The 11,255-nt window shown below is 42.9% G+C and overlaps 1 pseudogene; it reads left to right on the top strand.

The window, feature by feature from the left end:
- Nucleotides 1-5,900: 5,900 nt before the first annotated feature.
- Nucleotides 5,901-6,019, top strand: LOC133513879 (5S ribosomal RNA; annotated as a pseudogene).
- Nucleotides 6,020-11,255: the final 5,236 nt, after the last annotated feature.

The raw sequence follows: 11,255 nt of genomic DNA, 5'->3' as shown, positions 1-11,255 counted from the left end.
TACAAAGTCCGTGACTACACCTCTTAACCATATTTTTTTATTAAATAACCCAAATACGCGATAAAACGCTAGCAAAACCTATACTGGACCATGCAATGTTGTCTGAGAAAATGGCGGGAGCAAAAACGGGCTTTGGTTTATGCAGATCTCTGACCTCTGATTGGTCAGTGACGCGGATTGCGCAATATCCACGGAGGGGTCAATTGCAGGCCACATCGAGACAAACAGCCGTACTCACAATCACAACTAGGGGGAATTTATAGAGTGTCCAATAAATGTTGCATGTTTTGGGGATGTGGGAGGAAACCGGAGTGGCCAGAGAAAACCCACGCAGGCACGGGGAGAACACGCAATATCCACACAGGCGGGTCCGGGATTGAACCCGGGACCTCAAAACTGTGAGGTCAACGCTTTCCAGCTGATCCACCATGCTGCCAATATATGTACTTTTTTTTTATCTTCTAAAAACAAGCTGATCACGATTTACCCAAAAAGTGTCCATGAATAATAACTGCTACTAAGATGCTCCAAGATGGCCCCAAAGATCGAAAAGCAGAAATTGTTGGATAGGAAGTATATTAAGGTGATACAGCCCGACTGAGACGTTAACATCTTTGTATGTTAGGAGGAGTTCAATTTAGTCTGGGTTGCTAGTGGAGATTGCGGGTAGGGTGGTCACTGTGGTGCTATTTTCACATTTAAATAATCTGTAAAATATTTCATGTAATGTAAGATGTAGTGGAAAAGATATTTAAGTGTTTTGATACAATAGTTTGTGGTATATTTACGGTTAAATCTAATAACATCGGTAACTTTACTAATAGTATTGTATTTAGGAGTTCTTTGGGGTCTGAAACAGATAAATGACATTTGCATTCATCTCAGTGGGGAAGATTTATATGACCACAGTACAAAGTTACCCATGCGGTGTATATTAAATTATGTCAGTCACCCTATGGTGCACCTTTCCAACCACCTTGGGAGGTCACGCTCACCCCTCTTAAGGTGATGCTTGTGGGCATAGACGGCAGCAGCTTTTAGCAGAAGAGTCACCCGAAAGCAACTCCTTCCCTCCGAGTCCCGACAGCGCATAAAAATAAAACAGAGTTCCCCGAAGAGCTTTAGAGACACCGAGATGAGGCTTGTGTTGCGCTTCCTCTGCAGCGCTGCTGGATTGCCGCCACCTGATTGATGGCTGCGTGTTCACTGAGGAAACAGACGTCCGCCTTCGCCATTCAACATGTGATTACGCTGTCATGCGGTACGTGACATCACCTACGGTGCAGTAAAGGTGTTATTTGTTGAGTAAAACAACATACTTTTACTCAAAGCAGCTTTTATTTGTCTTGATTTGGCCTTCCACCCAACTCCTAATTTCAATCAATATTTTGCTTTATGTTGCGCTTGAATTCCCCCCCAAATAAAGCTGGCTCTCTTATCTGTGCCCAGGCAGCTGGCTGCCTACGCCCTCATTTAAAAAAAAAATTCACAATGTGCACTTTGGTGCACTTGTGAGACCAGTAAAAAAAAAAAATCTACTGAGGTTCTTAGGATTCCGTTGGGGGGGAAGAGGTCAGGGAAGGCTTCACGCCTTCCACCGCCTCACTTTTTGAGCAGCCTCAAACGGGCCATTAGGAGACTGCGATGCTCGTTTCCACAGTGAAGAACCAAGTGGGACGTAATTACGCAGCGCCACATGTCTGCCATGTTGCCGCAGCATCGGGTTTTTTTTGCGATTGCTTCACAGGATGTCTTTTGAGAGCACCGCTGCCTGTGCGCACTCTCGTATTCATCTCAGTGTCATTATGCCAGACGACCAAACATCGCATCCCCAAATATGAAAACTCCATCACAACCTCAGCCATCTTTGCTGCACATTTTTATATTCAATGGAAGAAATCTGGTCACCCAAAAAGAGAAAGACTATAACTCCAGAACTACCTTGGAGCAATTACCCCGCTCAAAACCTTCTCCCATGACTCCTCTGGATCGTCCAAATGGTCATTGGCAAACTTAAGACGGGCCTTGACATGTGCTGGTTTAAGCAGGGAACCTTCTGTGCCATGCATGATTTCAAACCATGACGTCTTAGTGTATTACCAACAGTCACCTTGGAAACGGTGGTCCCAGCTCTTTTCAGCTCATTGACCAAGTCCTGTCGTGTAGTCCAGGGCTGATCTTTCTTAGCATCACTGAGACCCCACGAGGTGATATCTTGCATGGAGCTCCACTCCGATTGAGATCGACCATCATGTTTAGCTTCTTCCATTTTCTAATGATTGCTCCAACAATGGACCTTTTTTCACCAAGCTGCTTGGCAATGTCTTTGTAACCCTTTCCAGCCAGTTGTAAAATTTTGTCTCTGGTGTCTTTGGACAGCTCTTTGGCCTTGGCCATGTTACAAGTTTGAGTCTTACTGATTGTATGGGGTGGACGGGTGTTCAAATGCTTATTTGCAGCTGTATCACACAAATAAATTCTTAAAAAAATCTGGATTTTTTTTTTTTAGATTATCTCTATCACAGTGGATGTACACCTACGATGAAAATTTCAGACCCCTCCATGATTTCTAACTGGGAGAACTTGCAATATTGCAGGGTGTTCAAATACTTATTTTCTTAACTGTACATGTGCATTGTGGGGACCACAAAGGAGGTATAAAAAAAGGGAACTTTTCACGCATTTTCTTTCAGTGTATGTATATTTTAGAAGTCGTCACATTATATTCCAAGTGTATTTACGCAGTCGGGATCTCCTGTGGGGTGGGGACCCTCAAGGGAAAGCCCATGAAATGAGCGCACAAACTATTATCATGCCTTTTCGTTCTCAGCGTTGGCTTATTTTCCGTTTTTCCTGTCGGTGTCTATGTGTGTACTCTGGTATTCATGACTTTGTGGGAACAAGCATCAGTTCACACAGTGATAGGACCTTCAGTTTTTCGAGTCACGGCCTATTTGGCGTGCATTTGTGTTGGTGTGGGGCATTTTGATCACCATTATAAGCAATTAGTGACAACATAACTGAAAAATGATCTCAGAAAGAAATCACATCTCTCCATGCACTATTTATTTCTCAACATGTTTGGTCTATCTGTTATCAGGCTTAATAATACATGTCTCCCGGGGCAGAATTAATTTATAATAGCAGTATTTGGGGCTTCCCTACCCAGCTCTACATGTCAGTTGCCTGCTTTCATTGTCGAAAGAGAAATGGAAGCCATCAGCAGGATGTCATGAGAATTCCCTGCGCCGGTGACTTTATTTTATGTACAGAACTCAGCTACACTATTTGGAGCGCTTCATTTAGTCAGGCGTCAATCAAAATATTAGGAACAGCTCTCAGTACTGTGCTGTGCAGTTCCAACAATGCTCCCGTAATTTCTGGCCTATAAACCGCAACTTTTTTCACACGCTTTCAACCCTGCGGATTATGCGGTGATGCCGCTAATTTGTGCATTTTTTGTAACAGCCGCAAGGGGGCACTTGAGCGGAAAAGGTAAGAGTGAGACCAGTGGAATATATGTGCCGAGGAAGTGACTTTACTGGCATGTTTTTTTTTTTTTTTTAACCGGCCCTGTTAGCGTTGGGCTAGCATTAGCACTGTGCTACCATATTGCTGCTGTGTTACTGCCCCGTCTCAGTGATTTTTACCTTTTTTTTTTTTTTTTTTTTAACTGGCTGTATTAGCGCCGCGATAGCATATTTCTGCTGTGTTACTGCCCCGTCTCGGTGATTTAGGTATGTTTTTTTTTTTTAAACCAGCTCTGTGCTATCGTGTTGCGACTGTGAAGCTGCCATGGCTGTTATTTTTAAACCGGTATGTTTATTTTTTTTAACCAGCCCTACTCATGCTACCGTGTTGTTGTTATGTTAAGGTAAGCTATTATTCGTATTAAAACTTCGAAAACTCTTTCTTTGTAAATAGGTCGTGTTTCAATGTGGGTTTCAATGTGGGCACTTGCGGCTTTTACACAGGTGCATCTTATGTATGTACCAAATAGTATTTCCTCTACAAATGTACTGGGTGAGTCTTTTAATCCGGTGCGCTCTCTAGGCCGGAAATTACGGTATATAATTTATCTATATCAAAATTGAACAGAGTTCTTTTTATCAAACTAACCTTATTATAAATTGAATGCCTTTGGATTGTGCGGTTGTACTTGAATTGGCCAGTAGGCGCGTAGTCCAAAATAAACCCATAGTATCCACAGAGATATAGATTACAGTATACATATTTCAGTACCATATGTAATTATACAAAAAGGTGCTTATTATGTTGAATGATTGCTCATGAGGAGATTTAATTAGATCCACTTAAGCTCCCATTCATGCTCGCTGAGATGTCTCATGCGATGCTTTTTGTCATAAAGAACATTCCTCCATACATAGAACACTTCATTTGATACATATTCTCATTCAAGTGATCCATAAATTGTTTTTCCAAATTACTTACAAGTGGCAGCGTTAGAAAGGTATCCATTGAACAACTTGCTCATTATGTGCTTTGCAGCGCTGCAGAACAGCATAAAGGGTAATAAGTTTTCACGTCGCTCATATTTCATATTGTTGTGGTCACGTCCTGCATGGAGATTTTATCTTTAAATGTTATCAGGATGTGTGCTCTCAAACGCCAGCGTGGCCAAAAATGTACTCGAAAAGGGAGCAAAACTTACGCAAGTGTAAAGTGTCTGCATGAGCAATTCCCTCCTACAAATTTCTGTACGTGTGTGCGCGTGTAGTACAGTGGATGAGGATGATATGAGATGATCGCTTCTTAAAATAGGTTGACAAAATGACACCTAGGGTAGCCATGGTTACCAAGTAGCTAGAGGAGGTAGAGCGGAGCCAGGAGAGGAAACACGAGTTCTGCGGTTTACTTAATTTCTGAGAGATTGTGGAAAGATACTCTACTCTCATGTGTGCTGGCTGAAACATGCATTTCACATATGTTAAAGTAGTTAAAGTCACAGTTGAGGTTCAAATAATGCACCTGTGACAGGAAGTCACCATTGCTCAAGTGAGTAGGCAGATGACACGTTTGCAATGTGCGCCTCATCTCCAGGAAGGCTAATAAGTTCTGCATCTATTTACACTCCATTAAATGAAAAGGGCTTCAACAGTGGAAGGCGGTGAAGATGCGAATTTTAAACAGAAGGCCGGCCAGGATGGACAGATCAGAGACGATGGCGCCGAAGAGCTGACAGGAAGCAGAACTGGAGGGGGCAGAAATGAAGATGTTGAGGTTCTCGCTAGGAGTGAGCAGGTTGGATAGGATTAGAAATGAGCTTATTAGAGGGACAGCCAAAGTTGGATGTTTTGGAGACAAGATTAGAGAGAGCAGACTTTGTTGGTTTGGACATGTTCAGAGGCGAGAGGGTGAGTATGTTGGTAGAGGGGTGCTGAGGATGGAGCTGGCAGGCAAAACAGTGAGAGGAAGACCAAAGAAAAGGTTGATGGATGTTGTGAGGGAGGACATGAGGACAGTGGGTGTTAGAGAAGAAGATGCACGAGATAGGCTTGGATGGAAAAAGATGACACGCTGTGACGACCCCTAACGGGACAAGCCGAAAGGAAAAGAAGAAGAAGAAGGCATACATAACCACTTTCAATAAGTCTGGTCTGCAAACAGCTTTTTTACTCAGTCATTGAAATGAATCAAAGGAAATAAAGTTTCTGTCGGGTTTCTGTCTGTTGGTTTTAGGGCACTTAGGAATTGAAATGGCGGCAGTTGTGTGCGGACTTCCACATGTTATTAATTTTTTTTTTTTTTTTGACGTTCATGTTCCGATTTAAAACAAGTCATTTCTTATCGATTTCTTACTCTGGCTCAAATGAACATTTGGACCATTGGATTATTACTTTCTCATTTTACTTTAGTCATGTTATTCTAAGCTAACTGCAGCTTCCGGCTTTGCTACCCTGAGAAGGCCCGATCTCGTCAGATCTCGGTAGCTAAGCGGTTTTGGCCCTGGTTAGTGCTTGGATGGGAGACCGCCTGGGAATACCAGGTGCTGTAAGCTCCTCTCCCCGGCTGATGTCAGACGGGTTGCGTCAGGAAGGGCATCTGGCGTAAAAATGTGCCAAACAAAATGTGCGTTCATCGAGATGACACGCTGCGGCGATCCCTTATGGGACAAGCCGAAAGGAAAAGCAGAAGATTCTAAACTAACTGCACTTTTACTTGAGTATAATATTCGGCACCAGTATCAGGGCAGGAAGCATATTTTTGGTCCCTGATGGATCAGGAACGCGTCTGCATTGTGATGTCATGAAGTGTGTTTATTGGTGATCATGAGGCGAGGAAGACATTAATGACAATTCTCGCGAGACGCACGAAATCCCAATTGGTCTCGTCATTTTGCAGGCTGAGTGCTCACAGATGTTCTGCTTTTGTGTGGCACGTCTTGAATCCAGACGCACTTCCACTCCACCGTTCATCAAGGTGATCGAGCCTTATGAAACATGAAAAGGACTCGTCCAGGAAAAATTAACGAGAATTGACTTCTAGATGAACTGTTTTGTCATTTATCGTCAGGCCTTTGCAACACCGATAATGAAATAAAAGTTCAAATAAAAATCCTGACCGCTTTTATTTTTTCAGCCGGATGAAGACCTGACCTTCTGATGCAATTGACAGCACGGAGGAATGAGGACCGGTCTGACCTTTTTACGTAACCTAACGGCAGCCGGCAGTGAGCGATAGCCGAGGTTACGGCGGCTGACGGCCACGTCTGCGTCTCTGCGTCCTCGGCCGCTTCGGGCTGGGAGCTCGCTCGGGAAGATGGCGGCGCGGGGCCAGACAACAGCAGAATGCCTTAAACGGCTCTCACTACATTAATGTCTCAAAGCTTGGAAACAAAGCAAAATCGTCATTCATCTTTATGTAAAAAATGATATCTAAAGTTAGACTTCAGCGGGTGTAGCTAGTCAAAAATGTCAATTATTTGATATGTAACAAGGGTAGGACAGTATCCTAGTGGTTTGTGCCCCAGCCTCACATTTTGGCTGTCAAGGTTTTCGGTTCTGAGCTTGTGGTTCTTCCTTCCACATTCCAGTTGGGCACATACACACAAATGCTCCTTCATAATTCGGTCATTTTCATTTTTGACCTCGCTTGCAAGTTTCTGTGACATAAAACTCAACTCACCATTGGGGAACAGAATAGCGACCACACATTGACCACAGTTACATTCGAGCGGGGAATCAAACCCAGAACTCCTGGCAACTGAATCCACAATTGTCTCAAGTATGCATTTTTTGTACTGTAAAGTCAGAAATATGTTGCAATATGTTTAAGGGGGCCGCTCCATTCTTTAATCAGGCCCACTGAATATACATTACATGCAATATTTGTTGCATTATTTAAAAAAAAAATCCATTATCATGAAACAATACAAATAATTGTTAATTATAAATAAAAATATGAGTAGGTTTAGAATATACAGTACAACTTTAAGTAACTGGTTAATTAATTATAATCAAGGAAATTATAAATAACACCTGAAAAATTAAAGGATTATTTCATTATTCAAATAAATGATTTTAGACAATATTGTGAATATATATGACCCGGCACATCCCTCCAAAAATCAAACGTGGCCCTCAAACACAAATATTTTTTGCGGTAGTACTGCACACCAGTATTAATTAAATAACTAATGTTTATTTTTGCATGTTTTTGGAGGAGAGCTGCGCACATTTCACACCAACTTGATCCAAACTTGAATTTATTGTCTTCTTGGGGAATTCTCAGCGGGGCCGAAAGTCCCATCTGTCTTTGTGCCAACATCCTCGACTGTGTCTGTTCCGTCACGACGTTTCTTCGCGGCAGAACTTCATCTTGAGATGTGTTTAATTTGAGTGCAGATTTGCATGCAACAACTCAATGTAGTTTACTGAGCACTTTTTGCCCAATCCCCCCTGCCCCTCCCTTTTTTTTTTTTTTTTTTAATATCCTACTCAATTTTAGGCTTGCCTGCTGTCAGCGATACACCCCACACCTCTTACTTCTTGGCAGGAATGAGCGACTTTTACACTTTGGAATCGATTTGTTTGGAATTTGGGACATTGGGATCGTGCCGTGTCTTGGCAGCCACGCTCGATACAAAATAGTCTGCGTGATGATTCAGCTCAACGCGGATTGCGATTATGCGGATGATTTTGTGTTGGGCTTCATGCATGTCAACAAAACAAATAGAAAATCTGCATGCACAGATTATAACATCACACGCAGGCACGGGGAGAACATGTATACGCCACACAGGTGGGTCCGGGATCAAACCCGGGACCTCAGAACTATGAGGCCAATGCTTTTCCAGCTGAGTCACCGTGCCACCCTTAAACAATTTAAAGTATTTATTTGTTTATCTTAACATAATTTGGGCTCCCACTTTATAAAATCCATGAAACCAGAAATTCAAAAAAATAGAATGCAGTAATGTGTACATGTCACAGTCTAATTTTCTTTGTAGAAAAAAAAAAAAAGAAAAAATTAGGATCACATTAAATCAATCAAAATTGATGCTTTCAAACCGATATGTTAATCATCAATACTTGGTTGGGAGTCCCTTTGCTTAAATTAATGCCTGAATGCGCCGTGGGATGGAGGCAAGCAGCCTGTGGCATTGCCGGGGACATCCTATTCCAAATTACGGCTGGTTGTGGATAATTCACACTGGTAATTGTTATATTTCAATTCTATGATCGTGTATAAAAGCAAATTCATATGAAAAACTGTCCAAATATTTATGCACCTAACCGTACCTGGATAAATGATCCAATATAATGCAAATGTTTTTCTTGCAGCATTTCTAAAGCTGTATCTTTCTCCCTTTTAAGAAGAGCAATCACTGACTGACATAATCAGACTAATGAACAGCAAATGGCTACCTTTTGCAAATCTAACTTCCATAATTATTACATTTTGCACTTTTTATCCTCCTCTCTCTCCCTCCCTCGCTCCCCTCTAACACACGCGTCAAATCTCATTACGACATTCAAATGAGAAATGAGACAGCGGTGATGTTTCTCTTGGCGGACGTCCTCTTCATACCAATAAGGTTAATTAAAACCTTTGCGCAATTCTGGCCGTTTTAAGTCACTCTCTTTACAAATATCGCTACACGCTCCCGCTGCGGTGCCCAAGCGACTCCTTCGGCCATCATTAAGAACCTAATGAACTCGGTTTCATAATCAAGAGGATTAGAGAAGCTTGGCAACACCCCGCAGGCTCTGTTATTCTTTCGTGATCTAATGTGTGTTCAAGTTACTTTGTTGTCATGGTGCTTTGTGTGCCACAGGGACACAATGACACTTTTACCCAATTAGCTTAAGAACACATTCATGAGATAGAGTTTACTTATAAATCTCTTACACCAGCATGATTCCAAAGGCCCACTGGAACTCGTGCAGGAGACCACAGTTCAATGAGTTAGTTGACTAATCAGGTTGCTATAATTAAAAAACACGGTGGTTCAGCTGGTAAAGCGTTTGCCTCACGGTTCTGAGGACCCGGGTTCGATCCCGGCCCTGCCTGTGGGGAGTTTGCATGATCTCCCCGTGCCAGCGTGGGTTTTCTTTGGGCACTCCGGTTTCCTCCCACATCCCAAAAACATGCAACATTAATTGGACACTCTACATTGCCCCTAGGTGTGATTGTGTGTGCGGCTGTTATTTGTCTCTATGTGCGACCCTTGTGAGGATAAGCGACAAAGAAAATGGATGGACGGATGGATTTCCATAGGAAATTGGAATTGGAACGTCCCAAGTAGTCTGTCTGATGTTTGAACATAAAAAGTGCAGCAACAGATGGAGAGACAACATGTCCGCATTCATAGTATTCATACAGTATATTTGATCCTTTATCAAAAACCACTAATATTACAGCTTTTAATGTTTACATTATATTTGAAGTAGCACTCAATACCCCTCTGAAAAATAAAAATGTCATGTAAATTTGACATACTGCAAAGAAATTCCAACCATGTCAAATTAGACTGTATATATATCCATCCATTTTCTTGGGCACTTATCCTCACAAGGGTCGCGGGTGTGGTGGAGCCTATCCCAGCTGTCAACGGGCAAGGAGGCGGGGTACACCCTGAACTGGTTGCCAGCCAATTGCAGTGCATATCAGGACAAACAGCCACACTCACAATCACACCTAGGGGCAATTTAGAGTGTCCAATTAATGTTGGATGTTTTTGGGATGTGGGAGGAAAGCGGACTACCCGGAGAAAACCCACGGAGGCACGGGGAGAACATGCAAACTCCAAACAGGCGGGGTCGGGATCGAACTTGGGTCCTCGGAAGTGTGAGCCCAACGCTTTTACCAGCTGATCCTAACTCTATAAAAATATAAAAGTATACATGCACTATGGGAGGCCCCGTAGCTCAGTGGTTAGGGCACTGGTTTGGTAAACCAGGGGTTGTGGGTTCGTATCCCACTGGGACCTCCACTCCCTAAGAAGGGTTGCGTCAGGAAGGGCATCCGGCGTAAAAATTGTGCCAAGCATATATATGCGTTCATCTGAGATGATACGCTGTGGCGACCCCGAAAGGGACAAGCCGAAAGGAAAACAACAACAACATGCACTACGGAAACGTCGAATGGATGCGCCGAAAGGAATCAAAAAAAGTCAGCGGGTGATTGCTGAATGATCCAAAATCTTGTTAGCAGGCTCAACTTCAAAATGGTACATTTATCGTGAACCGTAATCAGACAAATTAGCGCATGTCAACTTACCCTTGTTATTGGTGACATAATGTCAGCGGTGAACAGCGGCCTGGTAGTTAGACACTCGGCACAGCCCCATTCACTAGTATCAAGTTATCCATGTAGCCATCTTGTCACATGTGAAAGTTTACAAAACTAAGCGTTGGGGGAGGGAACTTTTGTGTAAGCCCCGCGCACATAATCAGGAAACTTCAATCATCCATCCATTTTCTTAGCCGCTTATCCTCACGAGGGTCGCGGCAGTGCTGGAGCCAATCCCAGTTGTCATCGGGCAGGAGGTGGGTTGCACCCTGAACTGGTTGCCAGCCACAATCACACCGAGGGGAAATTTAGAGTCTCCAATTAATGTTGCATGTTTTTGGGAGGACATGAAGTTTGTGTACGGGGGCCCATAATATGGTTCTGTGACCCTGGACATTATGTATCCCCCAATTCCCAGTTGTCTCAATAAAAAAATCTGTGACATTCTCAGGTGCAAATGAACAAGGGATAATGAATTACAACACACTCAACACTCACTT

Source organism: Syngnathoides biaculeatus, chromosome 15 (assembly GCF_019802595.1).
Source record: "Syngnathoides biaculeatus isolate LvHL_M chromosome 15, ASM1980259v1, whole genome shotgun sequence".
In the NCBI taxonomy this organism is placed as follows: Eukaryota; Metazoa; Chordata; class Actinopteri; order Syngnathiformes; family Syngnathidae; genus Syngnathoides; species Syngnathoides biaculeatus.
The sequence above is the reverse complement of the archived record's forward strand: the minus strand, read 5'-3'. Positions and strand labels throughout refer to the sequence as shown.